The sequence below is a fragment of the Orcinus orca genome, chromosome 5 (assembly GCF_937001465.1).
Source record: "Orcinus orca chromosome 5, mOrcOrc1.1, whole genome shotgun sequence".
Lineage (NCBI taxonomy): Eukaryota > Metazoa > Chordata > Mammalia > Artiodactyla > Delphinidae > Orcinus > Orcinus orca.
This window is the reverse complement of record NC_064563.1, coordinates 128,024,161-128,043,783: the sequence shown is the minus strand read 5'-3', so window position 1 is coordinate 128,043,783 and position 19,623 is coordinate 128,024,161.

Below are 19,623 nucleotides of genomic sequence, written 5' to 3'. Positions count from 1 at the left end.
TTTTAATTTACTGAGGGTTGATTTGTGACCCAAGATGTGATTTATACTGGAGAATGTTCCCATGCATACTTGAGAACAAAGTGTAATCTGCTGTTTTTGGATGGAATGTCCTATAAATATCAATTAAATCTATCTGGTCTATTGTGTCATTTAAAGCTTCTGTTTGTTTATTTTCATTTTGGATGATCTGTCCATTGGTGAAAGTGAGGTGTTAAATGCTCCACTATTATTGTGTTACTGTCGATTTCCTCTTTTATAGCTGTTAGCAGTTGCCTTACGTATTGAGGTGTTCCTATGTTGGGTGCATATATATTTATAATTGTTATATCTTCTTCTTGGATTGATCCCTTGATCATTATGTAGTGTCCTTCCTTATCTCTTGTAACAGTCTTTATTTTAAAGTCTATTTTATTTGATATGAGGATTGCTACTCCAGCTTTATTTTGATTTCCGTTTGCATGGAATATCTTTTTCCATCCCCTCACTTTCAGTCTGTATGTGTCCCTAGGTCTGAAGTGGGTCTCTTGTAGACAGCATATATATGGGTCTTGTTTTTTATCCATTCTGCAAGCTTGTGTGTTTTGGTTGGAGCATTTAATCCATTCACATTTAAGATAATTATCAATATGTATGTTCCTGTGACCATTTTCTTAATTGTTTTGGGTTTGTTTTTGTAGGTCCTTTCCTTCTCTTGTGTTTCTCACTTAGAGAATTTCCTTTAGCATTTCTTATAGAGCTGGTTTGATGGTGCTGAATTCTCTTAACTTTTGCTTGTCTGTAAAGCTTTTGATTTCTCCATCAAATCTGAATTAGATCCAATGGAGAAATCAAAAGATTTCATGCCAGGCAGAGTAATCTTGGTTGTAGGTTAGATCCATGCTGGGTAGAGTAATCTTTACTTTAAGTAAAGTATACTTTACTTAAAGTAATACTTTAAGTAAAGTATACTTAAAGTATTACTTTAAGTATATCATGCCACTCCCTTCTGGTTTGTAGAGTTTCTGCTGAGAAATCAGCTGTTAACTTTATGGGAGTTCCCTTGTATGTTATTTGTTGTTTTTCCCTTGCTGCTTTCAATAATTTTTCTTTGTCTTTAATTTTTGCCAGTTTGATTACTACGTGTCTCAGCGTCTTTCTCCTTGGGTTTATCCTGTATGGGTCTCTCTGCACTTCCTGGACTTGGGTGCCTATTTCCTTTCCCATGTTACAGAAGTTTTCAACTATAATCTCTTCAAATATTTTCTCTGGTCCTTTCTCTCTCTCTTCTCCTGCTGGGACCCCTATAATGTGAATGTTGTTGCATTTAATGTTGTCCCAGAGGTCTCTTAGGCTGTCTTCATTTCTTTTCATTCTTTATTTTTTTTATTCTGTTCTGCAGCAGTGAATTCCACCATTCTGTCTTCCAGGTCACTTATCCGTTCTTCTGCCTCAGTTATTCTGCTATTGATTCTTTCTAGTGTTGTTTTCATTTCAGTTATTGTATTGTTCATCTTTGTTTGTTTGTTCTTTAATTCTTCTAGGTCTTTGTTAAACATTTCTTGCATCTTCTGGATCTTTGCCTCCATTTATTTTCTGAGGACCTGGATCATCTTCACTATCATTATTCTGAATTCTTTTTGTGGAAGGTTGCATATCTCCACTTCATTTAGTTGTTTTTCTGGGGTTTTACCTTGTTCCTTCATCTGGTACATAGCCCTCTGCCTTTTCATCTTGTCCATCTTTCTGTGAATGTAGTTTCTTTTTCCCACAGGCTGCAGGATTTTAACTCTTCTTGCTTCTTCTGTGTGCCCTCTGGTGGATGAGGCTATCAAAAAGGCTTGTGCAAGTGTCCTGATGGGAGGGATTGGTGGTGGGCAGAGCTGATTGTTGCTCTGGTGGGCAGAGATCAGTAAAACTTTAATCTGCTTGACTGCTGATGGGTGGAGCTGGGTTCCCTCCCTGTTTGTAGTTTGGCCTGAGGCAGCCCAACACTGAAGCCTATCTGGGCTCTTTGGTGGGGTTTGTGGAGGACTCTGGGAGGGGTCATGCCAAGAAATACTTCCCAGAACTTCTGCTGCCAGTGTCCTTGTACCCACAGTGAGCCATAGCCACCCTCCACCTCGCAGGAGACCCTTCAACACTAGCAGGTAGGTCTGGTTCAGTCTCTCCTGGAGTCACTTCTCCTTCCCTTGGGTCCCAATGCACATATCACTTTGTTTGTGCCCTCCAAGAGTGGAGTCTCTGTTTCCCTGAAGTCCTGTTGAAGTCCTGCTGTCAAATCTCACTAACCCTCAGAGTCTGATTCTCTAGGAGTTCCTCCTCCCATTTCCAGACCCTCAGGTTGGAAACTTGATGTGGGACTCAGAACCTTCACTCCAGTGGGTGGACTTCAGTGGTATAAGTGTTCTCCAGTCTGTGAGTCATGCACCCAGCAGTTATGGGATTTTATTTTACTGTCATTTTGCCCCTCCTACCATCTCATTGTGGCTTCTCCTTTGTCTTTGGCTGTGGGGTACCTTTTTTAGTGAGTTCCAGTGTCTTCCTGTCAATGACCGTCCAGCCACTAGTTGTGATTCTGGTGTTCTCGCAAGAGGGAGTCCAAAGGACTGTTTTATATGGGCATGATAAAGTCAAATTACTTATAAAAATATTTAATAACATAAAGAGTTCTAAATATAGACAAAAATTGTTTTTGTTTTGCTTTAAGAGATAATTTTTGGACAAGAAAAAATACTTAGTGTAGCGGTGGCCAATATTTTCTGTGTGAAAACAAAAGCAGTTTTCCAAAAATATTTTGATATAGGTAGCTTCAAAGATTTAAAGTAACTTTTTAGAGTTTGCAAAGAATTAGGGTAAAAAGACACAGATCAAAAGTAAGATATACTTTATTAGAATCTACTTTATTTTCCTTTCTAGACTAATTAAGAAGAGAAAGGAGGATATATATTAGGCATTGTAAAATTCAAACTAAATTTAAAAATGAAGAATTTTATTTTTGAACAAGATTTCCATAGTTTTATTAACATTTCTATTTGTTTCAAGTTCTATGTAAAAAAATATTTTTTGGTTTTACAAGAACTTTCATATATATATATATATATGTAGTAAAATACATAAACACTCACCTTTAAATTATATTTTGAATATTTTCTCTTTTCTGCTTTATATAATTATTTATGTTGCTTAAATAAAAACAAAAAATATGAATTAAAGGATCCATTATTTGACAATGTTATTTATGTACATAAATTAATTTCTTAAAATATTGATAATAATGTGTGTAACTAGAAAAACTTAGGTAGGGTAAGATATTCAATGTTAGATGCCCAGCTTAGATAATAATGACTATGAGTATTCATAAGGAACCTACTATGGATTAGGAACTTCTCAAAAGCTCTTAAATTCTTTACAGGTACATACAATATATTTTCTCATTTTACAGATGGATAAATTTAGTTACAGATGGATAAAGTCAATTATCCAGCATCACACAGTTAAGAAATGCAGGAACCTTGATCTCTATATGTTCCTGGTACAACAATTCATTATTCACCTGACTTTCATCAAATTGCAAATTGTCATTCTTTATTAGTCATCAGACAGACTTCAAATTCTTCTCAGAGTGTAAAGAGCTGGAAAGAGGGCTTCACTGGTGGCGCAGTGGTTGAGAGTCCACCTGACGATGTAGGGAACACGGGTTCGTGTCCCGGTCCGGGAAGATCTCACATGCCGTGGAGCGGCTGGACCCATGAGCCATGGCCGCTGGGCCTGTACTTCTGGAACCTGTGCTCCGCAATGGGGGAGACCACAGTGGTAAGAGGCCCGCATATTGAAAAAAAAAAAAAAAAAGAGCTGGAAAGAATGTTGCTCCTATCCACACAAAGAGAGAGTCTGGACAGACTGCAAATTCATGACTTTTCTTGACCGTTTTCTTCACCATGACATTTCTTGACAAAAGGAAGTTACTGGGGCAAAAAAAGACTCAATATATAGGGGAAGATAAGTACTTACAAAGATGCTGTTGGCTTATGTGGGGAACACACAATAGTACATAGTTAATATAATTTAGTGAGGAGTTCTGTGGGGAGGATGAATTAATAGGAAATAAATGTATACTGCAAAAAAGCATGTAAGCCCTATGGAACACTGATATTGGAGGAGTCTATATAACTTATAGCATTTTTTTCTTAATGAATTCTACCATGTCCTAACAAAAAAGATTGACAAGTGCCCTAAGAAATCATCACTTGTGGTTCAAACATAGGGGAGGGGAGGAACAGCAACTGCGTGAGAGGTATGTTAGCTACAATTAGATTCTTTCTTTCACTACTCTGTGGATTAGAAGGCTTAATCTGTAGAGAAAGAACAGCAAATACTGTTGAAATTATGATGCTGGTGAAAAGCCATTTAAATTGAGGAAAGGGAATCAGGGAAACTCATACACACACACACACACACACACACACACACACACACACACACACACACACACACACACCATACCCCAGAGAAGGGGCAGGACTATATGCTGGGCTCAGCACTATAGTCAGTGGAAGTGCAGAAACACTGAGAAAGCCATACCTACAAGACCCAAGAGCATGGTGCCTGCCCAACATGGAAGTTTAATCAGAGCAACAACAAAAAAGTCACTTTTATACTACTCCCCTTACTGGCAGAGTAACTGGCATCAAATAACAATTTTTAATAGCAAAATATTTCTGGGAAATGGATATGTATGAGAAAGAGGTCCACTCATAGACACAGCATAAGAGAAACAATCTGAAGCTTAGGTTGGTGCAGACATTGAAAAATACCTGGAAAAACCAGCTTCCACCTAAACACAAGATTACAGCAAGAGAAATATTTCTCAACGGAAGGTCATTTTCCCCTACCCCAGGGCACGTTTAGCAATATCTGCAATTTTTTAATGACTTTCATCTAACATCTAGAAGCCAGCACTGCTGCTAAACATCCTACAATGTTCAGGAAATCTCCCCATAAAAAATATATCTAATAAAAAATGTAAATAGTGCCAAAGTTGAGAAACCCTGAAATAGAATAATTTTAAGTCTGGTGCAGTGAGGGGAACCATAGCAACAACAAACTTTAAACCCAGTGCAACTTCAAATAGTTTAACCCAAACTCCCACAGTAAAATTTTAGCATTTACATCCACTATCCATCTGCACTGATAGTGTTTTACTCTTTTACACAGCATGTCTGACTTTCAACAGAAACAGATTACAACACACAAAAAAGCAAGAAAAAAATATTGCCAAGAGCAAAAACAATCAGCAGAAACCGACTCAGATATTCATTCAGAATTTTGTATAACTCCAATCCATCTGTGACTCTCCTTACCATCCTCTCTTTCATATACATTGAAAGCAATAGACACTTACATTTTCTACACAGTATTACATATTACACTTTGCATTATAATTCCAAATTAATCTATTTGGTTATTTTTTGAATAATTATCTTTGGACCATGATAAGGATTGTATCAACTCATCACTGGTACTTTCTCATAGAAAATAACAAAATAGAATGGAGCACATGAAAACTCCTCTTTCTTCTTTTTCCAGAAAAGTACAATTCTCTTGGATAGAAGGAAAATATAAGTTAATGATTATGAAAAATTTAAAATGAAGTCCAATAAGTATTACATCCATTTAAGATGGCAATTACAAACCAACAAATTAGTATGCTATGCCATTTTCCATTCATCTGCTTACATACAAAGTATCAGTGACTAAATTTTATTTAGACTTTAGGCTGTCTCTTAGTCTATTTGGGCTGTTGTAACAAAATATCACAGACTGAGTAGGTTATAAACAACAGAAATTTCTTTCTCATAGTTCTGAAAGCTGGGCAGTCCAAGATTATGTCACCAGCAGATTCAATGTTTGGAAAAGGGCCACTTTCTGATTTCAGACAGTACCTTCTTACTGTGTCTTCACTTGGTAGAAAGGGTTGAGTGCTCCCTGTGGGGTTTCTTTTATAAGGCACTAATCCCATTCCTGAGGGCTCCACCTCCATGACCTAAGCACCTCTCAAAGACTCCACCTCCTAATAAGTCTTTGGGATTTGTATTTCAGCATATGAATTTTGGGGAGACACAAATATTTAGACCATTATCAGTGTGAATTCTGAATTTATTTTTTCTATGAAAATAATGGATCTGGAAATAAGTATAAAGACAATTCCATGTTTATTTGGCTTTGATTTAGTAAGTTTGAAAAGCTAATACTTACAAAATAATGACAATAGTTAGAATGCTTGTCATGTTTAAGAAAGGAATTATAAATGGCTCCCACCGAGATCATCTCATGGACTTGTACACACATTGTCCTTCATACCATCAGGTTTATTACTGGCCTTGTTCTGAAAGTTATGGTGGCATATTTTTAAAGACAAATCTTCCATGAGTTAGAATGACAAATTTTAAAAATGTAGAGATAAAAAGGCTTCATAAAAAGATATGGAATTTTTGCACAGAAAACCATTTTTTAAAATAAGCATAACTATTAGATATATTTAAACATTGGTTTACTTATGTATAGACAAAATTATTTTAAATGAGTAAATTTCCTGTTCAAAGAAGTCAGAGAAATCCATAGTGAAAACTAAGATTAATTAAACAAGCAAACAAACAAGCAGTCAAAAATGATTGACACTGAGGGAAAAATTCAAATTCCACAAACATTTGTTTACTATTTGCAAGAAGTTTTATCATCCAACTTATATTTAATTCTTTCTGTGTTCTGATTTTACTCTGCAGAAGTCCATCCCCCCCACCAGAAAAATAAACTGTATTTGACCAAAAGAGGGCAGTGTGACTTTATGCTTGTACGGGAAAGAGTAAAAACAAGTCCACACGCATTTTGAAGTTGTGAACTTCAAAGGATGTAAATATAGAATTGATAAAAGCAATAAAATTATGTTGCTTGATTCAAGTATTTGTTTACACTGGACATTATTTTTACTTAATGTGTTAACATCAAGTAAGGTTTTTAAATATGCAACTTATAGAACTCGTTTTACACAATAGTCAAAGACTAATTACTAAGCTAATCAGATGGATTTTCAAAGTAAAATCTAGTAAATAGTGAAATATAATTAAGGATTTTTTTCCATATTAGAGGGTGCTTGTAACATAACTTCTTTAAGTGAACATGTGAGAACTGGAACAATTTAGGAATTCCTTAATTTATACTTAATTTGAACTCTATATACCAGCATTTAGAAGTAACTTATAGTTTCATAATTATACTTAATACTTTCAGATGATAGAAGATAGGAAGCTATTTTATTTATGAAAATAATATCATTCTTTCTTGAAAGGTGTCATTGTTTCATATGGAAGTAACTAAAGCCCTTCTTCATGGTGATTCAAATACTTCTTAAAGTTAACTAACTAACTAACTAAATAAATAAATAAATAATAAATAACAATTAGTTCAAATCTAATATTGAAACTAAGTATTCAGGTGCACAGTAAGAATCAGTGAAGATATCTGATTATATGTAATGAGCTCAGAAACAAACTCTTTCTTTGAATGGTATGCTATAGTGAGTTACAAAATGACTGGAATTACATGTTTATTAATGAGTCATGTAATACAAGGAAAGGATGGCTTTAAGTGGCATTAAGTGCATATATCCTTTTATTTGGCCCAATATGTGGAACATGTTTTACTATAAAGTATACCAAAAAAAGTATATATAATGTTTATGTGCAATTTAAAGAACAACAAATAAATACCACTGCAGTAATTTCATGTTACTGAAATAAATCTAATTTGGTAATGATGTATTATTATTTCTGGCATCACTTGATATAGTTTAATTTTGTTTAGCTATTTAATTTGCAGACATTGCCTGTAAAGACATTAGCTATTTAATTTACAGACATTGCCTGTAAAAAAAAAAAAGTACACATAACATACTTATGTTACCAAAAGAAGCACCAGAAAATGTAATCAGAAAAGAGTGAGGTTGTTTACCAACAGGGTAAAAAAATGGAATGGAAAGTACACAGGAAGATTGACACTTCTCTGAGCAAACCTTTTTTAACTACTGAAAATGTGATAATGTTGCATATCACCAGAAATATAAAATTATATCAATAAAAGTTGGAAGAAAAAACAATAAAAAAGTCAAAAGTCAACAAAGAAAAAAACATAATTTTATTTCAAATGAATATTATAACTGCACTAAAATCTGGAGGAAGGGATTTGACCATATACTGTTAAAAAACGATTAAAGAAGACAGTTTAGGTGATACAAACAAATTTTATTTAACACTTCATGAAGAATCCAGTCTCCTTTTGGAGAACTGCAAAATGGGGTGGAAGGCAGAAGGATTTTACAGAGTGAAGAATAAAGAACAAGGAATAGAAAAACTGAAAGTATCTGAGTGACTGGGGTCACACAATCAACCTTGTTTAGGAATGAGAAAGCCCAGAATTGGCTTGGTGTTTGGAGATTGACTGACCGTGTTTCTGACCAAGCGGAGCATCCATGGGGACACAAAATTTATCTAAGTCTTAGTTTGCTGATATGTCACCCCAGGCAAGAGTGGCTCCATCTTGGGTCTAGAAAGTTATTTCAACAATACCTTTGGTCTTGAACAGGTTTTAGGAGGTGGGTGAAAATAATGGTAAAAGCTCTTTTGTTTTGTTTTCTTTTTTTTTATAAATTTTATTATTGTAATGGCATGAGTAAAACAATTCTGGAATTGTTTTATATGTATATTAGAGTTGTTAAAGAAATAAGTAAATGTGTTTATGTTATTGGGCACCATGATCTCACTATGGAAGAAAAAGCATAAAAATACAGAATGAGGGAAGGAAAAGAGAATCCAATTGAGATAAAATAAAATTGAGGGTATCAATGTGAACACATACTTTCTACCAAATGTAGATATATTATATATATATATTTGTATGAGTGTATGTTTTTATGTGATGAGGAAATATGAAGTAATTCTTATCTTTATCTGTAAAACATGTTGCAATTTTCTCTGGGTACTTTCAACATTTTTTTAACAGTGAATGAGACGAATTATTATTTATGCTTTAGTGTTTTTTAAATTCCTTTTCCTCCTGTTTGGGATTTTCTGAGATTATTGCCTATTTGGTTGAAAATCTTTCATTCCTTTTGGAAAATTCTCAGCCATTATCTCTTCAAATATTTCTCATGCTGTTTTCTTTTTCTCTTCTCCCACTTGAATGCCAACTTCAACTACGTGGGGCCATTTGATATTCTCTCAAAATTCTCAGTTGTCCTGATTAGGTTGTAGTCCTAGGTAGTATTGAGAAAGATAATTCAATTGATAATGAAGCAATACACCCATATAAGTGATGTTTTAGAAAATGAAGGGATGAAAGTCCAATTACTGTAGAGTATATGACAAAGGTTTACTACCTGGCATCTGGTGGAAATGCCAAGTTTATTGCCTTTGGTAAATCAATTTAGCAATTTCTTCTAAAGCTCAAGATACACAAAACCTTTGATCTAGCATTCACACTTTTAAGAATTTATTATTAAAAAATAAAAATTCAATACATAAAGTGTGTGTCCAAAGATATTTACTGCAGAAAAGCTTGCAATGTCATAAAAGTGGTCAACATATTGTATACTAATCACTAGGGGGAATGAATGAATAAATTATGCTCTAACCACACAGTGGGATATCATGTAGTCATTTTGAAAGGGAGCAGGATCCTATGGTTCTTCTCCCCCATGTATTCAACCAGTCTTTTGTCTGTAGAAAAGCTTTAACCAAAGAATAAGTTTAATCAAAGAAGTGAGAAAATGTAGAAACAAGGGAAAACAGTCAAACAAGACAAATAGCAATACTTTAGTCATTAAACAAAGTCAAGGACCTTTTGTTTCTTTCAAGGGCTATAGATAATATTCTGAGGCATATCCTTTGAGCTATCCTTAGATACTGAAACCCCCAGCAGGTGGAAGTTAACTCTCTGATGACCAGATTGTAGATATTGACATAAGCTGCCACAATTCTGAGCATTTGCCTCAAAGAAATGAGAACAAACCAACTCTGGAACTGAAGATTAACTGTACTTAAAACAATCAAGATGGCGCTGATCAGACCACCACATGACCAATTTCAAGATGACTGTCAGAGCTGCCTGTGCTGTTTCTGAATGTAGCACTCTCCCTTCGCCTATAAAAGCTCTTGCCTATGGATTGGCAGAAGGGATAGGAGGCAATCAGCCTTTGGACAGGAGTTCAACACCCTCACCCCTTCCCGTTGATGGCCTTGGAGATAAAGACAACTCTCTTTCCCACCAGCCTTGCCTCTTTACTGGCTTTTGAGCAGTGAGCAGCCTGACCCCCCACTTTTGATAACAGTTTTTTGGTGCCCAACATGGGACTGCACTCTTGTGGCATCTGGCTCTCCTGTGTTTTCCACAGTAGAGCTGCAGCCACAGCAAGGCACCGGGATGGCTGCGATGAGCCAGCTGCTCATAGCTAGCTGGTCCTGAGAAGGAGATTCTGGGGAAGTTTCCTAGCAGCTGTCAAAACCATTTGTTTCAGATATCCTCCCTGTTTCCCACCTCCTTGGCACTGGCTGCCAACTTATGCTTTCCCTTGGTGGAACAAGCTCCAAGACTAAGTACACCTAAATCCACCAGTGTGCAGTCGGGCAAACTTCTCTTTTGAGCATAAAGTGATTTGGGGTCATTTCACTAATTGGTCCTGATGTCTGTCTGCCATTGAGGAACTTTTGTGAGTACGAAGTGCTATCTGGGCATTTTTGCCAACTGGTTCTGATGTGCGGCTGCCATTGAGGACTGTTTGTGTTGGGGAAGTGTTTGCTTGGCTCCATATCGGTAATCCTCTGAGAAGATTTGTGAGAGTTCTGTCTTCTAATGTGTGAGTGTGCATCCTATTTGTGTGACTGGTATTCTTGTTGCCTTTTGTAAAATGGGAAATTCAGGTTTAATTCATCAGAAAAATTTAAGCTATGAAACTATGACTAAAGAATAGTTTAGTCATTAAAACAAACTCAAGGTCCTTTAGTTCCCCTTCAAGGGCTATAGATAATATTCTGAGCCATATCCCTTGAGCTCTCTTGTAGAGAATGAAACCCCCACCAGGTAGAAGAAGTTAACTACATGATGACCAGAGTGTAGACAAGGCTGAAATCTCAGGTGTCAACGTTCTTGGAAATATAGCTGGTAGTTTCCATCACTCATGAGCTGATTGGCCTAGGAACAGATAAAAAATAGAGAAAAAAAATAATAATGATACAGAAGGATGACTACCTGCTACTATTTGAAATTCTATCCATGATGTCATGGAAAAATCCAACATTATATGCAAAAGCTTCATGTGACCTATGTAGTCAAGAAAACCTACATTAAATGGCAATAAACATTAACTCCTTCACTGGAATGTAAGCTAGGGCTGTGACTCTAATTCACCTCTGTATTTCAAGGTATTTACAGCTAGCCTGGTTTACATTAATATTATTGAATGAATATCAAAATAAAAGCAAGAATATGGCAGTAAAAAAAAAATAAAATAATGAGATTGAAGGGTAGGCTGAAGGACTCCAGTATGAGTGGTGTCCTTATACGAGGAAGAGACACTAGGAATGCACATGCACAGAGAAAAGGCCATGTGAGAATACAATGAGAAGGCAGCCATCTGTAAAATGAGAGAGGCCTCAGGAAAAATCAAACCTGCAGACACCTTGATCTTAGACTTCCAGCCTCCAGAACCAAAAGGAACAAATTCCTGTTGTTTAAGCCATGCAGTCTGTGGTATTTTGTTATGGCAGCTCTAGCAGACTAATACATAAATGTATGCATACCTATATGGAAAAGTATATATTAATAAAAATATAAATGTATAAGTACTACTTTATTAATCTGAGGTGACTCACAATATTTTAGGGATGGGTCTCATACAGATAAGGCAGAGGGAGAAGAGTAGACATATTTAAAATATATTAACCCTGCAATAAAATGTGCATGTCAGTAATCATATTTACATAAAATTATGTGTAAATTATGTGTATTTCTGACAAATCAAATATATGTATGCATGTATAGTTATTTATATATGTATGCATTCATACATACATTATATTTTCTTTATATATTGAAATATAAATAATTCTATGTATTGCACAAATCTGTATGAATCATAGAGTAGCATACCCAAAAGTGTTACTATCATATTAAACTTTAACTTTAGCCTGACTTTAAAAATCTTTCTGCAAACTCTTTACAGCAGCCACTCCAATTTATACCAGGATGTTTATGTGTAGCATAGTGTCTGGCATATAATAAGCATTCTGTACACAGTTTTTTAAACTTAGTACAGAACTGAGTAAACAAATGTATACATGAATGTTAGTGATATATTAGTGATCTTTAGCACAGTCACTATATATCCATTTACTTATATACTTAACACTTATTTATTTATGAAAATATCTCTACTATTGATTAAGATTCTACTTCAAATTTCTTATCTTACAATGCATGGCTCTTTAAATCTGACCTCAACATTTGTTCTAGCTCTTTCTCACCTCATGAATGTTAATAACTAAAAATATGCTTTTAACTTATATATTACCATTATGATATCTTTTTACCCCCCTTTACTGTGTCTAAGAAATATAGCAGTGTGGTTTAGAAAGCAGGCTCAGATGTTAGCCTGAGTTTGAATTCTGGATCTACACTTAATAGCTCTATGACTTAAGGCAGCCATTTAATCCCAAGCCTCCACTCCTCATTTTTAAAATGAAACAATAATAACACATACCTTTCAAAATGTTGGAAATATTGAGGATGATAAGAAGTACAAACTGCTTACAATAGCACCTGCCGTATTGTACACACCTAATATATTTATTTACCTAATTTTTAGTTGCCTGTCTGTACCTTTCCTTTTCATTGTAATTTGAATTCTTATTCAAAGCCTGTTTCAGAGTAAACAGTTTCATGATATATTTTCCTTATATATTTTAAAGTTTTCTTTGATTTCCTAAAACCTATTCTTCTTGCTTATTCTAAAATTATTTATACAGATTATAAAAATTTATCTTTTGTCTCTTTAAAATGAGTATGTTTCTCATCTTGGTTAAGTAGTCAGGAAGTTCCCAGAGGTCAAGGACAGAAAGTGAGTCCTATCATTCACAGCACAGAGCTCCGTTTCTTCTAACAAGCGTTCTACATGTAAAAATAAGTGTTTTCATAAATTTGTCAATCTCCAGTGCCTTGAAGAATTTCCATTAATTGTTGTCTCAAGACATATATTTTCTTATTTTAGAAATTTTAGTTTATTTTTTATTTGATTTCAATCTTGAATTCTAAGTTTATTATTATTATTATTTTTACCTATAGCAAATCTCTTGAGAGTTACTATGTCAATCACTGAGAAAAATAAATGAATGCTAATGCCTGCGTCTGTGTCTGCTTACCTCAGTCATAATTACCTTTAATATAGTAAAGAACCTGCAAGAGAGCCGGAGTGTTTAGTTGAACTGTTTCTAAGTCATTAATGCTGTATCTCAGAACATATCTACTTAGATAGTCATAGAGATTTTCAAATTATATATTAACGATACATAAAAAATTGGTCCATATTTTCCTGGCCAGATCAGAGGTAATGAGAAATTATATTTATGAGTTAAGGAGTCATGTAATATTTTTTTCTTTTTATTTATTGTCAATTTCAATACTTTGGTAAGATCTGAGTGTTTCTGTACATTCATTTCAAAATTTTGCATTACAGTGGAAGAGGAATTACTAAAAAAGAAGTCAACATTTTTTTAATCATAAAATATTCCAAACACTTCAAATAGAGTACAGCCATAATTCTAAGATGCAACATGGCTTGTTTTCAAACATAGAGATCATCAGATTTGTCACAGTAAAAGCCATTGTGATCAACAATTCTATTGCATTTCATGTCTATTTGCTTCTGAAAAAAAAAGAAGTAAATAGTTCCATACCAGCTAAATATAGTTTTAAATGACTTTTCTGATTTCCTCTGGAGTGGGAAGAAAAATAATCTTTCATCAACAAAGGATGTCCTAGCAAGTAGAAATATTGCTTATTTGGTAAAACTTTATGAAATATTGCAACTATCCTACTGTGAACATCAATATTTAATCTTTCTCATATGTTTTTGTTATGAGTAAGTGTCCAAGAAACACAATACATCAAGAGCCACTGTAGTAAAAAATAGAGAATTTAGTGACTTAAATAACAAAAGATACAGAGCTTTGTTTTCATTTCCAACCACATTGATTTCAGTTATTACTTTGTAATTTGTCTTCCCCATCAATTGCAAATTCAGATGATTAAAGACATAAATTTTTAATACACATATAATCAGAAGCAGAGTATATTAAATAGCTCAATATTTGCCACAAATATTCAGTGTTTTATACCTTATATACTTTTGAAACTGAACAAAAATGGACTTGTCATACACATCAGTGGATCATTTCTGGCAATATGATACCTATTTTAAATGTTTATTCATCTACAATAAATTGTTTATTCCAGTAGTTTACCAAGAGTACCACTTTTAAAAATAGATAAATGAAATAGAGAATTCATAGTTTTGTAAAATATGAGCAGGTGTATCTTTATGATATACACAGACTTAGCAATGCCTCTATCACATAAAGATGTACAGAATATATCATGTTGATTTCTCTGTTTTAAATAGATAATCATTTGAAACTACAGACTGGTCAATAAGGACCATTCTGCATAAAGTATTTCAATCATGATGGCTTTTGTCATTGTTTACTTGTGTTTATCATATTATTAGTGTATCCCCTTTGATTTTTCTCATTATTTATTCTTGGTTATTAAAACACATATTTATTTATAAAGTGATTAATCTTTATTACAGCATTACTTCAGAAAAAATTTAGAGATTAAATGAGATGTGAAGGAGATAAAGAAAAGAGAAAAAATGCCTTCTTCCTTTTAGATCACTTGAGAATTTTTTATTCCTTATTTTTTTATATTAGCTTTTTGTTTATACTATTCATTTTAATATTTCCATGCTAGTCTGAAAAATATATAGCCTTGACTCATAACAATCAACAATAAATCAATTGTTTGCCACTTAAGAAACAATGTAAGAACCTTATAACGATTCAACAGATTAAAATGCTTTCATCCTTTGTGCAATAAGTATTAAGACAATATTATTGTTTGCTACTTAAAATAGTCTATGTTGTTTTGCATTAGGCACACGTTTACTATTTTCACTCATTTTTATAAATTCCAGATTTCACATGAGATCATTTCCTTCCGATTGAAGAACACTACTTGGTACTTTTTATAATGCAAAATGTTAGAAATCAATGATTTCATATTCTTTACTTCAAAACAATATTTTTTGCTTATATTTTGGAAGAGTATTTTAACTGGTTTTAAAATTCTGGATTGGCTTTTTTTCTTTTGTTTTAGCACTTTAAATACCATTCTATTGTCTCTGGTTTCCAAAATTTCTCTTTGAGAATCTTTAGTATTGTCCTTATTCTTTTTAAGGCATGTGTCTTTCTACCTGGCTATCTTTAAGGTTTGGTTTTTATTTCTTTGTAATTTGTTTCCTTTGCTTTCTTATGTTTGTCTGTAATGCACCTGGAGGTGATTTTCTCCCGCATGGTATTTGATGAGCTTTTTAAGTGTTTAGGTTGATTTTTTTAATCAGTTTTGGAAAATTCTTAGACATTACCCTTTCAAATATTGTTTCTGCCCCACTCTTTATCCTATCCATGAGAGGCTAAAATTGTCATTTATTGTGAACTTTTACCAGTATGTGCCATTTGGATCTTACACTCTAATTTATTTGATATGGATATAGATATAGCCATAGATATAGATATACATAACTTCTTATTTCAGATTACTTATTTTCTATTGACGTTTTCTCCATAGTAATTCTATTTTCTCTCATGTTCAGTCCACTATTAACTCATTTAATGACTTTTTGCTTATATTGCAGTATAAACTTGCCCTTTTTGTCTATAATTCCATGAATTGGGAAAAATAAAGTTATGTAATCTCTAACACATCAGGATTTAGAACGTTTCTATCACCCCTAAAAGTCCCTTTATGTTCTTTAGTAGCACATACCTCCTTCTGTCCCAGTCCTTAGAAACCACCAATCTACTTTCTTTCCCTATAGCTTTGCTTTCACAGATTGTTGTTAGAATAGAACCATACTGTGTGTATCCTCTTGAGTCTGGATTTTCTCATTTAGCATTATGCCTTAGAGCTTTACCCACATTCTTGCCTTTGTCCATTGTCTCACCTTTGTTTGTTCCTTTTTCTTGCCAAGTAGTATTTCATTGCATGAATGTACCACTGTTTGCTTTTTCATTCACCAAAGGCAATTTAAGTTACAGTCATTACAAATAAACAGTTATACACATTTATGTACAAGTTTTGTGTGAACATAAGTTTTCATTTCTCTTTGGTAAATGGCTAGAATTCATTGTTGAGTCAAATTATTATATGTGTATATTAAACTTTATTATATGTATATATGTGTATATTAAACTTTACTGTTAGATCAAAATAATTAAATGAACCTCAACAACCTCCATAAAAATGAACTTATTCATGGAGATATTTAATATGCTATAATGGATAATTATTCTATTTTGAAACCATAAATAAACCAATTATAATTGTTATGAGCTATATTCCAGAATATAACCCCACAAAGGCAGATATTTCTGTCTTGAATCCTAGTATTTCCTCACTACCTAGTGCTTTGCCTAGGAAAGAGTAGATTTTCAGTAACTACCCACTGAATGAGTGAGTAAACTAATTTTATATAAGTACAAAATAATATATCATAAAACATATGCTAGACATGCAGTAATGAATATTTAAGGAATGAATGTAATAATACAAAATTATTAAACATTATTAATATGGGGTCATGGATAACATATACTGATAGAGAAGCAAAGGGAAAATACTCCATCTGAATAGAAGAGCATAATCAATGGAATAGAAATAGGAAAATACCACACACAAATGACTACACTTAGAGGATTTTTGTTGGGATGAGAACATAGTATTTGTAGGAAAAAAGGACCTGAAATCAGGTTTATAATCAGAGTTCTGCCACTTGGTAACCCTTTGGGTTTAATTAGGTCACATGACTTAGTGCTTCAGTTTCTTTATAAGCAAATGAAGACCATGATAGTGCCAAACTCAATCAGTTCCCAAGGGTATTAAATTACTTATTTTATGTAAATTTTTTTATGATATTGATTATCAGACAGAAAGATTAATATAAATGTGAACAATTGTTAATATAAACCTAGTCTGATGATTTTAAGTTTAAAGTGGCAAAAATTTGTATAGTGAAACTTTTTGAGAACAATTTAAAGATTAAATTATCACTGATAAAATGCTGAAGTTCATATATTGACTAAAGAGCTATAACAGTAGTAGACATTAAATAAGTGATTGAAGAAAAAATAGCACTGGAATATTTTAACTTTATCATCTTTGGTAGAATATAGGAAGAAAAATTAGCCCAACTATTTCCCACTAACAAATATTGAATCTGAAGGCTATTGCCACATTTTTGCAGTAATGAGAGAAATGGACTACAGAGAGTCAGCAATTCAGCTTTAGAGATGATGCTCATCAGACATTATGGAGAATATAAACATGTTCTTCCCCACACGTGATCATGGAATTGGATGACATCTCAAAAGTATCACTATGGTATATTTTATCACTTTTACATATCTTTAGGAATTATTCTATTTGAAATTTCTTTTAAGTGTTCAGAACAAAATTTAAGATCATATAGATACAATATAATAATGCCTTCTAGTATCATTTTTCCACTTTCCTCCAAAGACAGAAGGAGTTACAAAACTTTCTAGGTTTAACAGAATGTGTTGTCCAGATACTGCCTTTCAAATAAAGAATTTCTTCCAACAAAGAAAAAGCCCAGGACCATATGGATTCACAGACGAATTCTATCAAACATTTAGAGAAGAGCTAACACCCATCCTTCTCAAACTCTTCCAAAATATAGCAGTGGGCAGAACACTCCAAAATTCATTCTATGAGCCACCATCACCCTGATACCAAAACCAGACAAACATGTCATAAAGAAAGAAAACTACAGGCCAATAACACTGATGAACATAGAAGCAAACATCCTCAATAAAATACTAGCAAATAGAATCCAACAGTACATTAAAAGGATCATACACCATGATCAAGTGGGGTTTATCCTAGAAATGCAAGGATTCTTCAATATATGTAAATCAATCAATGTGAAAAAACATATTAACACATTGAAGGAGAAAAAACATAATCATCTCAACAGATGCAGAAAAAAGCTTTCAAAAAAATTCAGCACCAATCTATGATAAAAACCCTCCAGAAAGTAGGCATAGAGGGAACTTACCTCAACCTAATAAAGGCCATATATGACAAACCCACAGCCAATATCATTCTCAATGGTGAAAAACTGAGACCATTTCCTCTAAGATCAGGAACAAGACAAGGTTGCCCACTCTCACCACTATTATTCAACATAGTTTTGAAAGTTTTAGCCACAGCAATCACATAAGAAAAATAAATAAAATGAATCCAAATAGAAAAAGAAGTATTTGTGGATGACATGATACTATATATAGAAAATCCTAAAGATGCTACCAGAAAACTACTAAAGCTAATCAATGAATTTGGTAAGGTAGCAGGATGTAAAATTAATGCACAGAAATCTCTTGCATTCTTATACACTAATTAAGAAAAATCTGAAAGAGAAATTAAGGAAATACTCCCGTTTACCACTGCAACAAAAATAATAAAATACCTAGCAATAAAACTACCAGGAGACAAAAGACCTGTATGCAGAAAACTATAAGACACTGATGAAAAAAATTAAAGATGATACAAACAGATGGAGAGATATACTATGTTCTTGGAATGGAAGAATCAACATTGTGAGAATGACTATACTACCCAAAGCAATCTACAGATTCAATGCAATCCCTATCAAACCACCACCAGCATTTTTCACAGAACTGGAACAAAAAATCCACAATTCGTATAGAAACACAAAAGACCGTGAATAGCCAAAGCAATCTTGAGAAAGAAAAACAGAGCTGGAGAAATCAGGCTCCCAGACTTGAGATTATACTACAAAACTACAGTAATCAAGACAGTATGGTACTGGAACAAAAAGAGAAATATAGATCAAAGGAACAGGATAGAAAGCCCAGATATAAACCCACACACATATGGTCACCTTATCTTTAATAAAGGAGGCAAGAGTGGAGAGAAGACAGCCTCTTCAATAAGTGGTGCTGGGAAAACTGGACAACTACATGTAAAATAATGAGATTAGAACACTCCCTAACACCATACACAAAAATAAACTCAAAATGGGTTAAAGACCTAAATGTAAGGCCAGGCACTATCAAACTCTTAGAGGAAAACATAGGCAGAACACTATATGGCATAAATCACAGCAAGATCCTTTTTGACCCACCTCCTAGAGAAATGGAAATAAAAACAAAAATAAACAAATGGGAACTAATGAAACTTAAAAGCTTTCACACAGCAAAGGGAACCATAAACAAGATG